The sequence below is a fragment of the Paroedura picta genome, chromosome 11, assembly GCF_049243985.1.
Source record: "Paroedura picta isolate Pp20150507F chromosome 11, Ppicta_v3.0, whole genome shotgun sequence".
NCBI classification, from domain to species: Eukaryota; Metazoa; Chordata; class Lepidosauria; order Squamata; family Gekkonidae; genus Paroedura; species Paroedura picta.
In genome coordinates, this window is record NC_135379.1 from 35,252,188 (window position 1) to 35,269,098 (window position 16,911).

Genomic DNA, 16,911 nt, shown 5'->3' on the forward strand with positions numbered 1-16,911 from the left:
TGATAAACCAGGACACAGTCTTTTGGCTAATGAAAGGCAAAAATCAAGCAAATGGTAGCTCCCCAGTGGCAGGTGATGGATACTCTACCAACCTTGTCCTGTATTTGCAATCCAGTATGTATCGTCCTTTAAAGCAGGTTTTAAAAAATTAAATGAAAAAATAAGAGCGAATGGGCTGTCAGGAAAAGCTCTGTCTGTAGGAGTCCATTTGAATATTATCTAGCGAGAGAAGAAAAACTGCAGGAATATTGCCAAGCTAAGCTGAAATCCAGTCAATTAAAATAAAATTAAAGTTCCACATGCTGCTTCCTTGCCAATTATGGTGCTTTTACAATCACATTTTCCTTAATGCTTTTTAAAGGATATCTTGCTGCACAAAAGGCTGGAGTGAAAAGTGTTTCCAAAAGGGGACAAGAGAAGATCAGCTGTTCAGGCTTATTCATGTATGTTAAGGTAAAGGTAAAGGTATCCCCTGTGCAAGCACCGGGCCATGTCTGACCCTTGGGGTGACGCCCTCTAGCTTTTTCATGGCAGACTCAAGAAGAGTTTGAAGAAGAAGAAGAGTTGGTTCTTATATGCAGCTTTTCCCTACCCGAAGGAGCCTCAAAGTGGCTTACAGTCGCCTTCCCATTCCTCTCCCCACAACAGACACCCTGTGGGATGGGTGAGGCTGAGAGAGCCCTGATATCACTGCTTGGTCAGAACAGTTTTATCAGTGCCGTGGCGAGCCCAAGATCACCCAGCTGGCTGCATGTGGGGGAGCGCAAAATCGAACCTGGCATGCCAGATTAGAAGTCCGCACTCCTAACCACTACACCAAACTGGCTCGCCATTCCCTTCCCCAGTCATTACCATTTTACCCCCCAGCAGCAAGCTGGGTATTCATTTTACCGACCTTGGAAGGATGGAAGGCTGAGTCAATCTTAAGCCGGCTGCTGGGATTGAACTCCCAGCCTCATGGACAGAGCTTCAGACTGCATGTCTGCTGCATTACCACTCTGCGCCATGAGAGGATGTTCATGTATGTTAGACTTGTCTTTATTTTACGATTCTGTGTGAGTTTTGAATGCATGTAGCTAGACAGAAAAGTAGTTATCAGTAACTCAGTTCTGCATCATTGTAAAATATTTAGTTTTCTGGATTTTTGTTAAGCAGAATCTGCTAGTTTCCTAGACACTTTCATAAGTAAATCCCAGACAATAATACTGAGGATATATCTTTTTTGCAACTCCACAAACCTAGCTTAGAAGATGCTCTGGCGGCTAAGTGGCCATTCTCAATATCTGAACAATAACGTTTATTCTTGAATATCATTATTATTTTAGGCCAGAATATTTTTACAATACCTGACTACCTTCTTTTCCCATGTAGCATGAATTATTGGGGCATACCGTATATTCTTGCATATAATCCGAGACACCTTATTTTACCACAAAATCTGGGCAAACTTATTGACTCTCATATAAGCCAAGGGTGGGAAATGCTCCATCATCACAGAGAGCTGTGACAGAACTGCTCTGTGAGAACAGCTCTGGCAGGAGAACCAAACAGTGTCCCCCAGGCCAGGAAACCACAGCAGAACAACAGTACCTGAAGTTGGCAATCTAGTACAACAGCTACCAAACTGGGAGAACAGACAAGTCAACTGCAGCGCCTCCCCAGAACAAAACACTGAAAGAAAAAACTGTAAAAATCAACTTTTAAAAGAAACACAACCCCAAGAAGAAAAAGCGAGCACTGCTGCCCCTCAGATAAAAGAAGAAAGAAACACTCAGAGAAAGAAACAGTAAATCCCAAATTCAAGCCTATGCTTAAAATATCAGACATGTCTGGCTGTCCATGGACTGAGGCTGCAGCCTGCAGAAAGGGCCATTGTCTTTCTTCCCCAAATTGGTTGTCAACTTGGCCGAGAATCCTGAGGGAAGGATCAGGAGCCATCTTTAACTTAAATAACATTCATGGTATTTTGAAATTCAAAAATAAAAATAATAATTTAGAAATATGAGTGTATCCAGAAATCACCAGCTCACATGTAGAGCCCCACAAGGAGAAGTCCTCTTTCCTATTCTATTTAATATCTTCATGCAGCCAGCTGGTGCAGACGGTTGGGCTGGGTTGCCATCAATATGCAGGTGACAACCAGCTCTTCCACCTGGGTGTGATCCTGAATGCTTCCCTTACAATGAAAACCTAGGACACAAAGGTAGTGAGGCTGGTGTTTTATCACCTCTGCCAAGTCAAGCTACTAGCACCCTACTTGGCCCAAGAACACCTAGCCACAGTGATGCATGCAACAGTCACCTGTAGACTAGACTTCTGCAACTCGCTCTATGCAGGCCTACCCTTATCCTTGATCCAGAAACTACAACTGGTGCAGAACTCTGTGGCCAGAATTCTCACTAATACACCACGGAGATCTCACACCCAGCTTGTACTCCAACAACTCTGCTAGCTCCCAATTGAATTCTGGATTAGGCTTAAGGTTTTGGTACTTACCTTCAAGGGCATACATGGTCTGGGCCCAGTGTACCTGAGAGACCATCTCTCTGTCTATACCCCCAAAAGAGCCCTATGCTCCACCACCTCCAACAGGCTGGTGATCCAAATGTGACTTTAGCAACTGCACAGGATGGAGAATCACATTGGATGGCAACAAGGGCCAGAGCCTTCTCTGTCCTGGCCTCCACCTGGTGGAATGAGTTTGGTTAAGAAATCAGGGCCCTGCCTGAACTCCCACAATTCCATAGGGCCTGTAAAAGGGAGCTCCTCCACCAGGCATTTGCTTGAGGCTGACCGACCCAATAACATCTGCTGGTCACCCCCTATCTACCTAAGGGCTCTGTCAAAGTTACTGTTCCTGTTGAAATATTGTTCTAGTTGATATGTTATGATTGTTACATTTGTTATGATATTCTATGTAATTAACCTATGATGTTTGTTTAAACTGCCCAGAGCCCTATGGAAGGGTGGTATAAAAATCTAAATAAATTAATTATTAAGTTAATTAATTAACATAGAAGGGAAAGATCAGGTGAAATCAGGGGTTAAAAATTTCTGAGGTAACTCATTTTAGATATAACTCTGAGATAAAATCAGTATATGCACAGACTTTAGTTCATATGTTTGAGGCTAATGAGAGTTTCTTAAGCTATTCACTTACTTAAATCTTTGTGTTGAAAGCTTTTTATTCCAGTGTTTTCAAAATACTCATGTACACTGTCTTTGAGTACTTACCGACTCTTGGTTTCCAGGAGGTTGGTACACAGACACCTCTTGAAACACCAATACTTGTCTTGAGTGTTTAACTGACTTTTAAGGTCTCTAAAGGCAGGTTTTAAGCCACACCAGACCACAGATTTCTGTACTTTTCAGAGCTAACTCCATGTTTGATGGGGTAAGTAAATTCTCCTCTCACTATAAGATCTACCGCTTTATTTGGCTTGAATGGGAGTCTTCATCTAACTAGCCACTTGTCTTTGCCAAATCTCCCCAGTTCTCCTGGTTGCCTTAAATTACAGTCAGTCAGGGTTGAATTATGAAATTGCCAGTACCCAGTTCTTCTCAGCTAGTGCTCAAATCAAATGAGCTAGCTGTGCTGGGAGTGGTGTCATACAAAAATAAATAAACAAACAAACAAATAATGTCTTCTCAGCATCCAGTTCCAAAGACTCTCTCTGCTCAACTGATGCTGACCAATCAGACCTCTTGGAGCAGCTTGTGTAGCACTTCTAAGCTTTTAAAAGTGCAGTCCATCACAGATGCATAAACTGTACTAGTGATATATCTGTTTTTTTTATCCATAACAATTTAAAAAGCAAACCTAAGAACTAACTCCTGTCTTCATTCTGGTGAACGATACAATTTTGGAATGATTGTCTTTTCCATCACCTATTGTACACATGGCAGCTAGACAAGCTTTTCCTATCTTTGCTGCTCTTATGTTTGCTGTATGGATTGTGATATATCTTTGTGATGTGTGGCAATAAGCAGAAGCATTTTTATTCTGTTTATTTTTGTTTAAAATATTTATATGTCACCTTTCCACATGTTTAGCAATTATTGCAGAGCAAAGAGCTATGAAGTACAAAATAATTTAGAGTGCTTTATATTGGTATGTAATCTAAACTTGGAGCTATGAATGGAACAGAATTCACCGAAAGGCATCTTCTGCCCCTCCCCCCCAACCCAAGTCCCTGCAACATGGCAGAGAATATGGTACAGGGAGACTGCAGTTTAAGAATGCTGTCCTTGAATATGCAGCTTTTCACTTCATACAAAGGTTTGTGCAAGGTGTTGTCTTTCTACCCAGAGCAAACCAGACAATCATGGGCAATTCCTCAGCTCTTCTGAGTTTAAGCTCAGCCTTTTTGGGGTGGGGGAGGGGGACTTGAGAAGATACAGTGGGAAAAGGTTATAATTACATTCCTAGATCAAACTCCCAAAGTTGTAGAAGGCTTGAGGAAGGATTTATCTTGTTTAACAAAGGCCATAGGAACTGGATTTTGGCTATTGAGTGCTGCATTGTGCCATATATGCACTTTTCACCGTAACATGTAGCTAAGCATGTAGCTAAGCATATCACAAATTGCTACTGATTTTCACCATTTTCAGTGGAGTTATGTGCATCAACACAGGGCATTTTGTGAATAAAAATTGAAAAGGGCAAACATACTGCTTTAATATATACATAGGCTGAACATAGTTTCCTGAATTTTATTTAACTTCCCTCATAAATGTATACTTGATCTCCATGAAAAACGACAGCTTCTGGGAATAGATTACCTTTGTTTCTGCATCAAAGTTCATAATGATAAGAGGTTGCACTCTTTGAACAATTTCAACTTCAAAAGCTTTTTAGGGCCTAGCCTATTAGAAAGCTTTGGGGTATCATTAGCTAAAATGGAAATGGATGCAAGTAAAATTTAGTTCCTGATGTTTTAATTTAGTGCTACAGTGCTATACATTATGGAAGAGGAGATTTTTAAAAAGCAAACATAATTATTTCATTATGTCTCTCAAAACGCCTTCATTGGTCTTAATGACAAGAAACTCTGTACAGAGTTATACATTTTAATTAAACTTTTCTATATTTGCATCAGAGAAATAACTGATGATAAAAGAACTCCAGAATGATTGGTTTCACATGGAGTCCTGGTTACAGTTTAATAATGAAACCTCTCTCATGCCACTTTGCATTTTAATTATCTAGAATTATTGCTGCAGCAAAGCAACTAAACTACTGTTGTTTTCCTTGTGTTTCATTAAATTCACATCTAATTTTTATGTACTGTAAGAAGAGTACCTCCGTGTGTTTGTGTGTCAGATTGAACATCTTGGTAGTCCTTTTAAATGGAATTAGTGTGTTTTTGAGAGCCATTTTGGGGTCCCTTCCATGATAAGTTGTAAAGTTTCATTCATTTGTAGAAGGAAAAACTTATGCAAGTAATTCTTGTTCTCTCACACAAAAAAACTTTTTGAATGCAGTGGAAAAGCTGCTCGCTGTCGCTAGGCTTTAGGGCATGGCAAGGCATGGGACTGTAAAGGGATTGTCTAGCTACATATGCTGGGATTAACCATTAAAAGCAGAGGCCAGGACAAGCACAGAGAATCCTCTGATGACATTGTATCTCATTAAGAGAGGCTCACCTTGGAATATGCCCACAGAATGCCCATGTACTGCTAATTTCAGTTTCTTCAACTTCCAATAACGGATGCTGGGACTGGCTACTAAAACCAGAGACAAGGACAGAGGTGTTTTGTCTTGAAAGATACTTTGTTTTCTTAATGCCTTGATTGTTAATGGCTTCCTTTTAAATTTGAGATATTAATTGTAAGCCATCTCAAGCAGGGGTCTGAAGAGGCAGCAGAGATATCCTAAACAAACTAATAAGATGGACATAAATTATAACCGGGCTAATCTCTATGTGTTCTGCTTCCAATATTGGAACCAGTACATATGTTTTATCAGTATTAGGAAACGACGTTGGGACACCAATGACTTAAAATTGATTTAACTAGCATTTGATGTGCAGTACTAAAAACCCTGGGAATAAGTATAGAAGTTGAGTTTGCACAGATCAAAGTGTACCACTTTTAAGAAGGGGAAATATCTGCTGATTCCTTAAATGATATTTTCCATTATAGTTTCCTGTGTTTTGAACAGATTGCAGATTACTTTTTATCTCCCATACTCTTCTGGTTTGTTGGTTTGTTTTCATTCCTGGGTGGCTCAATAAGTATATTATAGTATGAGTATTTGTTTTGTGCTTTGGTGGTTTGGATCCAGCCAGCTTTTCACTGTGTAGGAGGGGAGAGGGGACTTCCTTGGACCACCAAAAAGTCTTTGCTGGGAATCATGAGACCACCATGGAAAAAAGCAAGCAGGATGGGACTGTGGTAAGGAAGGAAATTAAGTGAGATTGCAGGGGGAAGCTGACTGGATCCAGTGGTTCACTTTTTAAACAGAACTTCTCAGCCAACTTTATGGTGAGCCCAGAATTTGTTTACAAAGATTTGTTGGCTCTAAAATGTTAACAGATACTTTTTATGGTTTCTGTTGTGTTTGATTTTTGTGGAGTAAAAATCCCCAAAACGTAATTCATGTTACTCATTTTAGGAGTGTACAGAGCACTAATTATTATTGATTTTAAATCTCGCAGCCATTACAAGTTACTGTGATGAGTGGCAGATAAAAAGTAATAATCCATGGAGTTCTAGAAGTGTTTCATGTTTGTCTGTAGTACTTTGCATGATCAATATTAACGGCCCCATTGAAACTAACTGCTGTATCAAATAACAGTAAATCAGATGAATGTGCTTACAGATTATTTATTGAAAGCTTTAATTGTTCACTGGGGTCCTGCTTATCTAAGTAAACAATAGAACTCAGTGAATGGACAAACTGCTCTGTAAATAACAGAACAGCCTCGAAACGCCCTGGTGACTGTAACTGCAAAGTGAAATGTTAAAAAATCACTTCACATTTGATGGGTTAGTTTTAGCCTTCATCCCTTTTTTCCTTGATAAGGTTATTTGTTTCCGAAGGCACTGGGGGAAATCAGCAGGGTGGATCCAGTTATTCTTCAAAGAGCATTCCTCTAGCCCAGTGGTTCTCAACCTGGGAGTCGGGACCCCTTTGGGGGTTGAACGACTCTTTCACAGGGGTTGCGGCAAGGCAAGCAGCTTGGCTGGGGGGGGGGTGCCATCCACACAACAGCCTTGTGGGATAGATCAAGATAGACTGTTCATCTGTCTGGAGCAGCGGAAAAGAGCGAGATTGGTATGGTGGGACAAGAGGCAGAACTGAACTGAGAAACCCCGGGAAAAAAAACAGTTTATATACAACTAGAAATTAAGCCCGCTGTATAGAAAATACAGCGGGCGCTAGTGGGCAGTGGGTGGAGGGAGGAAAGGAAGGTAGGCAGGCAGCCAGGCATAGAGAAAGGGAGAGAGAGAGACAGAGACAGAGACAGAGAAGGGGAGATAGGAGCGTAAGCATTGGAAGAAAGAATGGAAGAAAGAAAAGCAGAAGAGAAATGGATGGATGGGAGCAAGAAAGGAGATTAAGGGTTGGATGGATAGATGGGTAGAAGGGAGGAAAAGAAAGAAAGAAAGAAATGGAGAAGGAGAAAAAGAGGCAGAGAGAGAGAGAACGGAAGGAAGGAAGGAAGGAAGGAAGGAAGGAAGGAAGGAAGGAAGGAAGGAAGGAAGGAAGGAAGGAAGGCAGGAAGAAGGGAGAGGGAGGGAGGGAGGGAGGTAGGCAGGCAGGCAGGCAGATAGGTGCAATGGAAGGGGACGCGGCAGGAGTGGAAAGAAGGGGCCGCTGGGCAGGTGTGGGGGGTGAGTAGTGAGGGGGGAAGAGCTAGGGGTAGTGAAGGGTGGGGGCTTGTGTGTTGTTTGGGGTCAGTGGCGAGTCTTGCGGCTGGCTGGCGGGCACCTGCGGGTGTTTGGGGTATGCAAAGAGACAGGGCTGCTGTGTCAGTGATGTGGCAAGGCTGTCCCTGTGGCGGGGCCAGGCTGCTGCCAGACAGCTGCAGGGCTTCAGGGTAGGAACGGGACAGGGCCGCGGCATCAGCAACACGTCAGGCCTGTCCCCTTGGTGGGGGGCAAAGCCCCCCCTGCCACCTCTAGCAGGTTGGGCAGGGTTGGGCAGGTTGGGCCTCCGTGTCCTCGCGGTAAGCAGCCTGGTCATGGCTGCCTGGGGGGAAGGTGGTAGATGTGGGGAGGTGGGCGGGTTGGGAGGCTCTTCATGCCTCCTGACTCATCAGGCCGAGGCCAAGGGTCCAATCACCAACTGTGCTGCGCTCAGCTGGTGATTGGTGCCTTCTCCCTGGAATGATAAGCGGAGGGCTCAATCGGCAGGTGCAATGTGCCTGCCAATTGAGCTCTCCGCTTGTCATTCTGGGGGGGAAGGGGCCAATGGGCTCCCTTCCCCCATCACAGACAGGTTCCACCCCAAGGGCCCTTAGCATTTTATTTATACTGCCTCCACAGAGCAGTTACAGATGTTGTATGCCACCCCAAGATGACAGGCTCAATAGGGGCAACTTATAAGTACCAATCAGCCAATTAACCAATTAGACAATTAACCAATTAACCATTCAACCAATCAACCAATCAGCCATTCAGTCAATCAGTCAATCAACCAATTAACCAATTAACCAATTAACCAATTAACCAATTAACCAATTAACCAATCAGCCAATCAGCCAATCAGCCAATCAACCAATTAACCAAATCAACCAGATCAACCAGATCAACCAGATCAACCAGATCAACCAGATCAACCAATTAACCAAATCGACCAATTAACAAACAAACAAATAAATAAATTTGGGTCTAATACATTTTGATCTATAAGATGTGATGAAAACCTTATAGATTGAAACATGTTAGATTCAAGGTTTTTGTATTTATAGTGTGCATGTTTGAGTGAGGCGTGTGTGACCTTGAGGGAAAAGAAATGTTCCTTTTTTATGGTTCTGCAATTACCTTGAGCTCTGTTTAATAAACTGCTTCTTTAATATATTCTTACTAGGGGCAAAGCCCATTGTATCCAAGAATACAACGGGCGCTAGAGCTTGGCAGTGGGAAGAGGAAGGGGAGGAGTTGTCCAGTCTGTAAGGGCATGGGTTGGAATGTGTGTGTTGTGTGGGAGGTTGTGGTGGCATGGTGGCAAATGAGGGTATGGATATGGAGATATGGGTGTCAAGAACCTGTGGTGTGGAATGTTCATTGAGTGTGGCAGAGGACTGACCTTTGGGAATTTTGGCATAGTGGTTACAGATGAGCTTTCCAGAGCCATGTCCTCAGATATGTGAAGGGAAAATCAGACTGGAGACTCTTCTTAGGGGAAGATTACATGGCAACCAATTCCTCCCAGTTTTGCGTCATTTCCCTTCTTGTGTGAATTAGGCCACATACACCGAAATGCCCCTCTGCCCTAATACACATGGGGTAGTCACAGTACACAGGTATCCACCCTGTTCCTTCTTTTCCATTTTTTCAGTGTTGATAAAATGTTATGTGCCCACATGCTTCTTTCATGGTTGTTCCTTAGAAGAACGGATTTTTGTACCCTATTGCTTACTACCGAAAGGAGTCTCAAAGCGGTTTACAAACACCTTTTCCAGTCGTCTCTCCACAATAGTCAACCTGTGAGGTATGTGGGGTTGTGAGAGATCTGAGAGAACTGGGAATGGCCCCCAGTGACTCATCAGCCCTCATGTGTCTCAAAGCATTTTCCAATCGTCTGCTCTTTCTCTACCCATAGCAGAATCCCCATGAGGGAGGTGGGGTAGCAAACTCACAGGGAAGCTGGCAACCCTAAGAGGAAGACTCTCTGTGCACAGCAGTCTTGACCTTAGTAAGGTTTTTTATACTGTTTTTTTATTTGCCAGGCCAAGGTTATTTGCCAGGCCAATAAGACATTACAGTTACCATGTATCTCCAGACATTTACTTGTTCTCTATTTACAGTTTCAGGCTGTAAATATTTATTTAGAACTTCCTGCACTTTCCAAGCTCATAGGACTGATGCTGGTCTGCCTGTCTACGCCCCAGAATACAAACAGTTGCTGGTAAGGGCTGGCCATAACCCATAGGCCAGGAGGGACACTCCTGCACCACTCTCTCCCAACTGCTGGCAAAAATGTCTCCTCTGAAGGCTGGACTCTGAGGCATTGTATGATTTTGAAGTCCCACCTCCAAACCTCCAGGAATATTTCCAACCCAGGGGTAGCCAACCTCCAGGTGGGGCCTGGAGAGCTCCTGGAATTACAGCTCACCTGCAGAGTATAAAGATCAGCTTCCCAGGCAGAAAGGACTACTTTGGACAGGGTTGTGGTAGAGAAGAAATATTTAAGGCCTCCCACACAGGTTGTTGTTGAATTGAAAGACTTGAGGTCTACTGCACAGGGTTGTTGTGCAGATGAAACAGGAGACAAAAGAGCCAGTTTCTTCTGCAGAATAATGCTGTGCAGTGACGAAAGAAGAAAGAAAGACACATGGCTTGGCTGTGTCTAACCTCCGGGCAGAGCAGTATTTTAAGTGAGAAGGGGCTTTTCTGTGGCCTCCCTGTCAGGCAACTGTTTGGCAGAAGGGGAACGTCCCCCCCCTCAAAAGGAAGGCCCTCAGGCTCCCCTGCATTGCTCTCTAAAGGAAAATGCCTCCCTCCCCTCAGTTAGGGCCTGTCAGAGGCTCCTTCGCAGCATGCCTGAAGGGGGGGAAGGGGAGCACTCTGCAGCCTCCGGCCAGCTCTGTCAGGGTTCTGAGGCAATTTGCTGTTAGACATGACAGTTTGGACAGCCTTGGGACAAAAAGGGCTGGCGCAGCCTCTGTTCTCATCCCCCTTGGCAGCCCTACTGACCTCCTCTCCCTGCGGTGGTCAGGAGCAGACTGGCAGCCAGACTGGGCTGGGTGAATGGAATTTTGGTCTGTCCTGGTAAGGGGCCAATGGGGAAGGCACTTCGCGCACCTCCCCATTGGCTGCTTGGCCCTTGAGTGGCCTGTGAGTGGAACTTGGAGGGGCGAATCAGGAGCCGCTTTGCCGCTTTGCGGCTCCTGATTTGCCCCTCTGAGTTTTTATCACGGACAGAGCCCTCCCTAACTCCTCCCCAATAGCCCTTAGGGCTTTATTTAACCGCAGGGGTGGTTAAAGATCATGAACAATGGATGTTCATGCCATGGGTCTGTTTCGGTTTAATTTCTGTGAAAGAACACTTGCATAATTTTATGGTTGGGGGTCACCACAACATGAGGAATTGTATTAAAGCGTCACGGCATTAGGAAGAACCACTGCTCTAGCCTAAGGAGCTCTAATGGAAGAGCCACTTGAATTAGAGGAGGGTTCCTTAGGCTGGTACTTTAGTACTTTCCTATCAGCAGCTTCCAAACTTAATTGGAGCTACCCTGAATTCATATAACACTATTGCTCTGGTATGCAGCAGCCAATAGGAAATTTACAGTGAAACCCTAAGGGTACTTTGTTGAGAGTAAGCCCCATTGAGTAGACTTGAGTAGAGTCTTGGGTGGACCATCTTACTGAACATAATCTTCTTATACTGAATATCATACATGGACATCAGAAGCAATTTCCTGACTGACAGCTGTCAAGAGCCAATCCTCATTTCCTTCCCCCCTGCCCCGCTACCATTTAGTACAAACAAAGAAGTTGCAGTTTTCCCTCAAAAACAATTCTAATAGTGTTTTGAAAACATCTTGAATTTGCTATGGCACATTCACTTCTCTTGATGATACTCAGAAACTCTATCAATTGCAGTGACTGTCAACCATTTGGTCAGCCATGCCTGTTCCAAAGAAGAGATATGGCCAATTAGTTAAGCAATTGCCTGATGCACTGCTCTGAAGTACCAATGGAATCTAAACTCTTCTGAGCAAGTTCCCTAACCATGAGCTCCTGTCTCAGATTGTAGTTGCTTATTTCTTTGTAAATAAAAACTATTTGCCAAGGAATAAACAGCCTACATATTTTCTTGTGGAAATTAATCAGTTGAAATTTAGATATAAAAATGGAAGGAGAAAGCACAACTATGGCAAAGTTTAAAATATAGTAGGCAGTGATTCCTGTTGCTAACTGGAATATTGGTATTGGATAGTGTAGTAAGAGTGATATGTTAGCTGTTTTATTCCTGGGAGAAAGATGTAAACTGTCTCTTTTTAATAAGCTTTTACACTTAAATATCTCCATTATATTTTCTGATGGCCTTCTCAAATGGGCATGCAAAGCAAGGTATGTAAATCAATTAATGTCATACACCGGGTGCATCTGGAATCCCAATTAATTGGGATGATGTGTAATTTTCAGAGAATGTGGTGCTAACCTTGAAATATTTCTGATCGTTAAGTCAGCACATTAATTTCAGGATTTAACAATGCTGCAGAGTTTCATATTCCTTTAATTAAAAACTCACAAAACTGACGTGTGAAATATCACTTGACAAGTCAGTTTTACTTCATGTAATTGGAACACTGAAATTTTTAGCCCGTCTACATGGTATCAGACAACTGAGTAATGGATTAAAGGTATTTAACCTCCCATATTTTCTCTGGCTATAAGCCAGGATATAAAGTGTAAGAAATAATCTTATTGAAAGAGTTCATCCGAAGAAATTTAGAAGACTTTTATAGCAGCTGTGTTAGCAACCAAAATGTAGACCAGTTTAAAACACGAATACAGTCACTTTAGAGCAGCATGTGCTATATTATAATTTGCTTCTGAATGAGAGATTTGCTGTGTAAGGCACCTGTTACGGTGCAGAAATTCTGAGGTAAAAATGGGGAAACTGCTGATGAACTCACTTGAGTAGGATCTTTTAGTGTATAGTGATAGTTAAAAGTTGATTTATTTTGCAGTTTGGAGATTTGTTGTTGTGCATTCCTACATCAGTATAAGGGTTCTATTTAAAAAAAACCACTTGTATTCGGGGGGGGGGGGGAGAGGAGGTGGGGCAGATGGGAGTAGTTTGATGACAATGTCAGTCCAGTCATTGAAAAATGGACTGTTGTGGGAGGAACAAAGAAAACTGAGAAAAATCATGCATGTGGGGAAAGGCTTCAGTTAAAGATTGGTGTGTAAGTGGTCTAAAAAAAATGTAGGGGAAACTGCTAAGTGAAAAGTAAAGGCACAAAAATGTGTGCAGAAATCGGGGGATGAATTAAACCAATATGGGGTCAAAATGGATGAAAAAACCCATGTGGAAAAACATACAAAAGAACAAGGTGGAAGAAGTCTGACACATTTTTAATACTTCCCCATGTAAAAACTCCCTCCCCCAGTTAGAACTAGGTTTGCCAACCCATCACTGGGAAGCGGTTGGAGCTTTGCTTTAAATCGCATTGCTTTAAAGCCAGAGCGTCATTTCTGGCATGACTGCAGAAGGGACATTATCACATCAGGGCAATGCTGTAGGATTCCCTCAAACCCTGTGGTATTATAACACAGAGGCTGCTGGACCAGAGGACTGCTAAAGTGAAAGACCTAGCAATCCTATATTGCACAATAGAGAGAAAAAATGCAGTTTAGCTTCACACAAGGCAACTCTCCTGCAGTCAGATAATAGTACAACACATTCTCCCACCTCAGCATCCTGTCACCTCATTAGCACCTCTCCAACAGCACATCTAAACCAGGCCCCAGTCCAGCTAAACTCTCAAGGCAAAGTCTGTACACAAAAGCAAGCAGATCTGGACTGAGGCTTTTCTCCTCTGCTTTTCTACGTTCTCTAAAAGTGAGGGAGGGAATGGGGATAGCAGGACAGTTCAGCAGCAGTCCCAGATGAGTCTTTTGGTTATACCTTGTTGCCTATGAGAGTCCTTGATGGGGAGAGTAAAGAGAATGTGCAACAGAGACTCACTGCAGCCGCTGGTTGACGCTGCAGAAGGCCAGCTGGAGGCAAATGTGACCACCCCAGCAGCCCGCCATGCACGCATAAGGTCTGCAGTGTCATTGTGGGCAGGCGGGACGTGCAGCACCTATAAAGGTGCCATGTATGCGGGTCCCAGAAAACTGCAGAGCAGCTTTCCTCCCTATGCTGATATGGAAACAGCCTTTTGGCAGTGTTTCGTGTGGATGTTTCACAGTTATTATTTCATCACAGCTGTGGTTTTGCATGGGATAGAGCCTGTTTGCATGCAGTCCGGTGTGCGATTGGACTCCCGGGGTTCAGGGCCTCCATAAGAGGCGGCATGTAAACGTGTGCAGCTGACCCTGCTGGGTGGCCAGCCTGGGGGCAGCCAACTGAGGTATGCGCCCAAGTGGCTGCCCCAGATAGGCTACTTCCCTTAGTGGCGGATTTCAGTACGCAAGGAGATCTGCTTTCCCAGTGGGGAATGGTGCGGATCCCCAGGGCGCCTCTGGACTCCGTGGGCTGTTGGTGCCGTCTGCTAGCTCAGGCTCTCTCTCCTATGCTGTGCCAACTCTCCCATGGGGAGGTAATAAAGCTGTGGCATTGTTTATACCCAATTGATCACATCTTATTCCAGCCCAATAATGCCCTCCTGCAAGTCAATGCAAGTAATAAAAAATACCCTCCTTCTCCAACAGAAATATTAGAGAGCAAGCTGTTTCATGACAGAGAAGAATAAATCATTGCCCAAACTTGGTGGGGATCTCTTGCTTGGAAATTTCTCTCTGCATCCAAAAATGTGCATGTGTCCTCATAGATATTTCCAGTAAATGCTAAATATACATGCTCTGTTGCCCCACGTTAAGAATTTGGAATACATTTGTGTGTCATCCTTGTGCAGCAGCCATGCTAATCTTCTCCGTATCCCTCCAATTTTAGTATGTGTGCTGCTGAAGCAAGTTGACGGATCATGTGCCCACTGCCCTGGCAGTCAAGAACTGTAACAAATATTTTGCCTCATCAAACCTCTAGATATTAGACATCACAGAGCTTTCACTTTGGCCCAGTTTAATGCCCTTGCATCTGCTGTATTTGAAGTAAGATATGTATGCGTCCTATATGCACAAAATCTCTATCCATGTCAGTCTGGAATGGTAGAAACAATTAGACATCAATTTTACATTGCCAAGGATGCTTGGAACACATACATTACCGCAATCCAAGATATACATTCTGCAATCCAGGAAGATCAATTCATTTTTAAACTTCTTGCAAACTGTTTCAGTGAAACTACCAACAGATTAGGAAGATTCTGTGCTCTGGCATGCTTAATACTGCAGAAGAACATGGTCTAATGGTTTTTAAAAATCATTTTATTATCAACATTAATTTTGTATTTTCTGGATGGTCTGCCTTTTTAATGCATTTAATGTGTACCATATATTGTTGATGTTCCTGATTGCTGATCACAGATGGTATAATAAAAATAAACTGAAACGGAATACATTTGTGAAATCAAATCAAGAACTTCAATAGATGTACTAACATTAGCAACATATATCAGAAATAAGTATGATGCAGAAAACATTATGTGAATGGCTTTCATATTTTGTTTTTGTTTCCTTTTGTATTCCCTAGTTTGCTTTGTTCTCTGCAATAGACTGTCCTTACGACCGTTTATGCACTGAGAACTTCACTGCCCCAGCTCTCGTGCAGGAGCACAAATCGGGGGTGAATGAGGCACACCAGGCCAAATGCTCCCCCGTGTGGGTGCAGGAAGAGGTGGGGCAACCTGCCATGACTAAAACTCCAGCCTGCAGCCCAGCATGAAACCTCCAGTGCATAAACGGTTTACAAGAGCATTTCAAATTTTCAATGGGTTTAAAACAGGCCACTGGTCTGTTGAGTTGGACAAGCTTATATGCTTTTATAACACTGATAATCAATCCAATTATTATTTTATTATTTGTCAAATGTTATTTTATGTCAGACATTTGCATTTCTCTTTGTCTTGTTGCGATCCCTTTTTGTTGCCAATCCAATTAAAATTGATTGATTGAAAACAGTGTTAAAGAAACAATTGCTCTGGCTACCAGTTTGCTGAAGGGTTAAATAAAGGGTGCTGATTGTCATCTTTAAAACCCTTTATAATGTGGTGCTCAGGTATCTTTAAGGATGGTCTTTCCTGATTATAATTCATATATATGCCTGAATATGCTCACCAGTCAGTTCTTCATCTTGGGTAATTTGTTTGACTTTGGTGAGACTTTCTCAATGGCTGCATCTCTTTCATGGAATTATATAGACATTTCTCTAGCTTTCAAGTTCAGTTATTCTAGAAGGTGTTCTTAAGAATGAGGACTTTTAAAATATTTCTGGACCTCTGTTACTGTTAAATTGTGATTATTTAGGTGTTTTGAGGGCAATTCAGTGAATTCTTTAATGAACAGCAGGTACAGTTTTAGATTTAGTTTTTCTCAGAAAAAGACCAGGATAGAAGCATTTTAAAAAATTTAAAAACATTTTTTAATTGTAAATGTCTTGGCTTGGGATTGCAGTCATTGGATAGTCATTTGATTTGTATACCTGCCCTACTACAGCCAACTGGATTAAAATACAGCAATGGTTAAATGATGCCTGGAACAGTGAGGAACACTGAGCTGAAAAAAGTGGAATGCAGAAAAGCATTGAAAAAACACAGTTGTTTCTTTAATATTTTGGGTAATGTGGGGTGGTAGCTTGGTTGCATTGAGAGTGCTGCTTTCAGAGCAAATGCCCAGCTACAGAGTATTTGTTGTTCCTCAGCTAGCAGGAGCGTTTGGAGACTTCTGCATAGAAAACTATTTACGGCTAGGCTGCAAACGGAAGTGCCTCTGCTTAAAAATGCATAAGCCATTAAAAATTCTGAAGGTAAACAAATGGCAGGATTTTGATGAGTTTGCATCCCCGGTTATTACTATCACAACATGGAGAGGACAATTCTAGCACATTAGTATGTTAGCAAGGCATTTATCTTTCTTTGCTTTGTTTTCTGACTCAACTAGAAC

The 16,911-nt window shown here is 42.7% G+C and overlaps 1 protein-coding gene and 1 pseudogene across 5 annotated transcripts in view; one reads left to right on the forward strand and one right to left on the reverse strand.

Moving 5' to 3' along the window:
- Window positions 1-16,911, forward strand: part of RARB (retinoic acid receptor beta) — a 360,509-nt gene that overhangs the window by 254,042 nt on the left and 89,556 nt on the right. The window lies entirely within an intron of this gene.
- LOC143821179 (U6 spliceosomal RNA) lies at window positions 14,728-14,823 on the reverse strand (annotated as a pseudogene).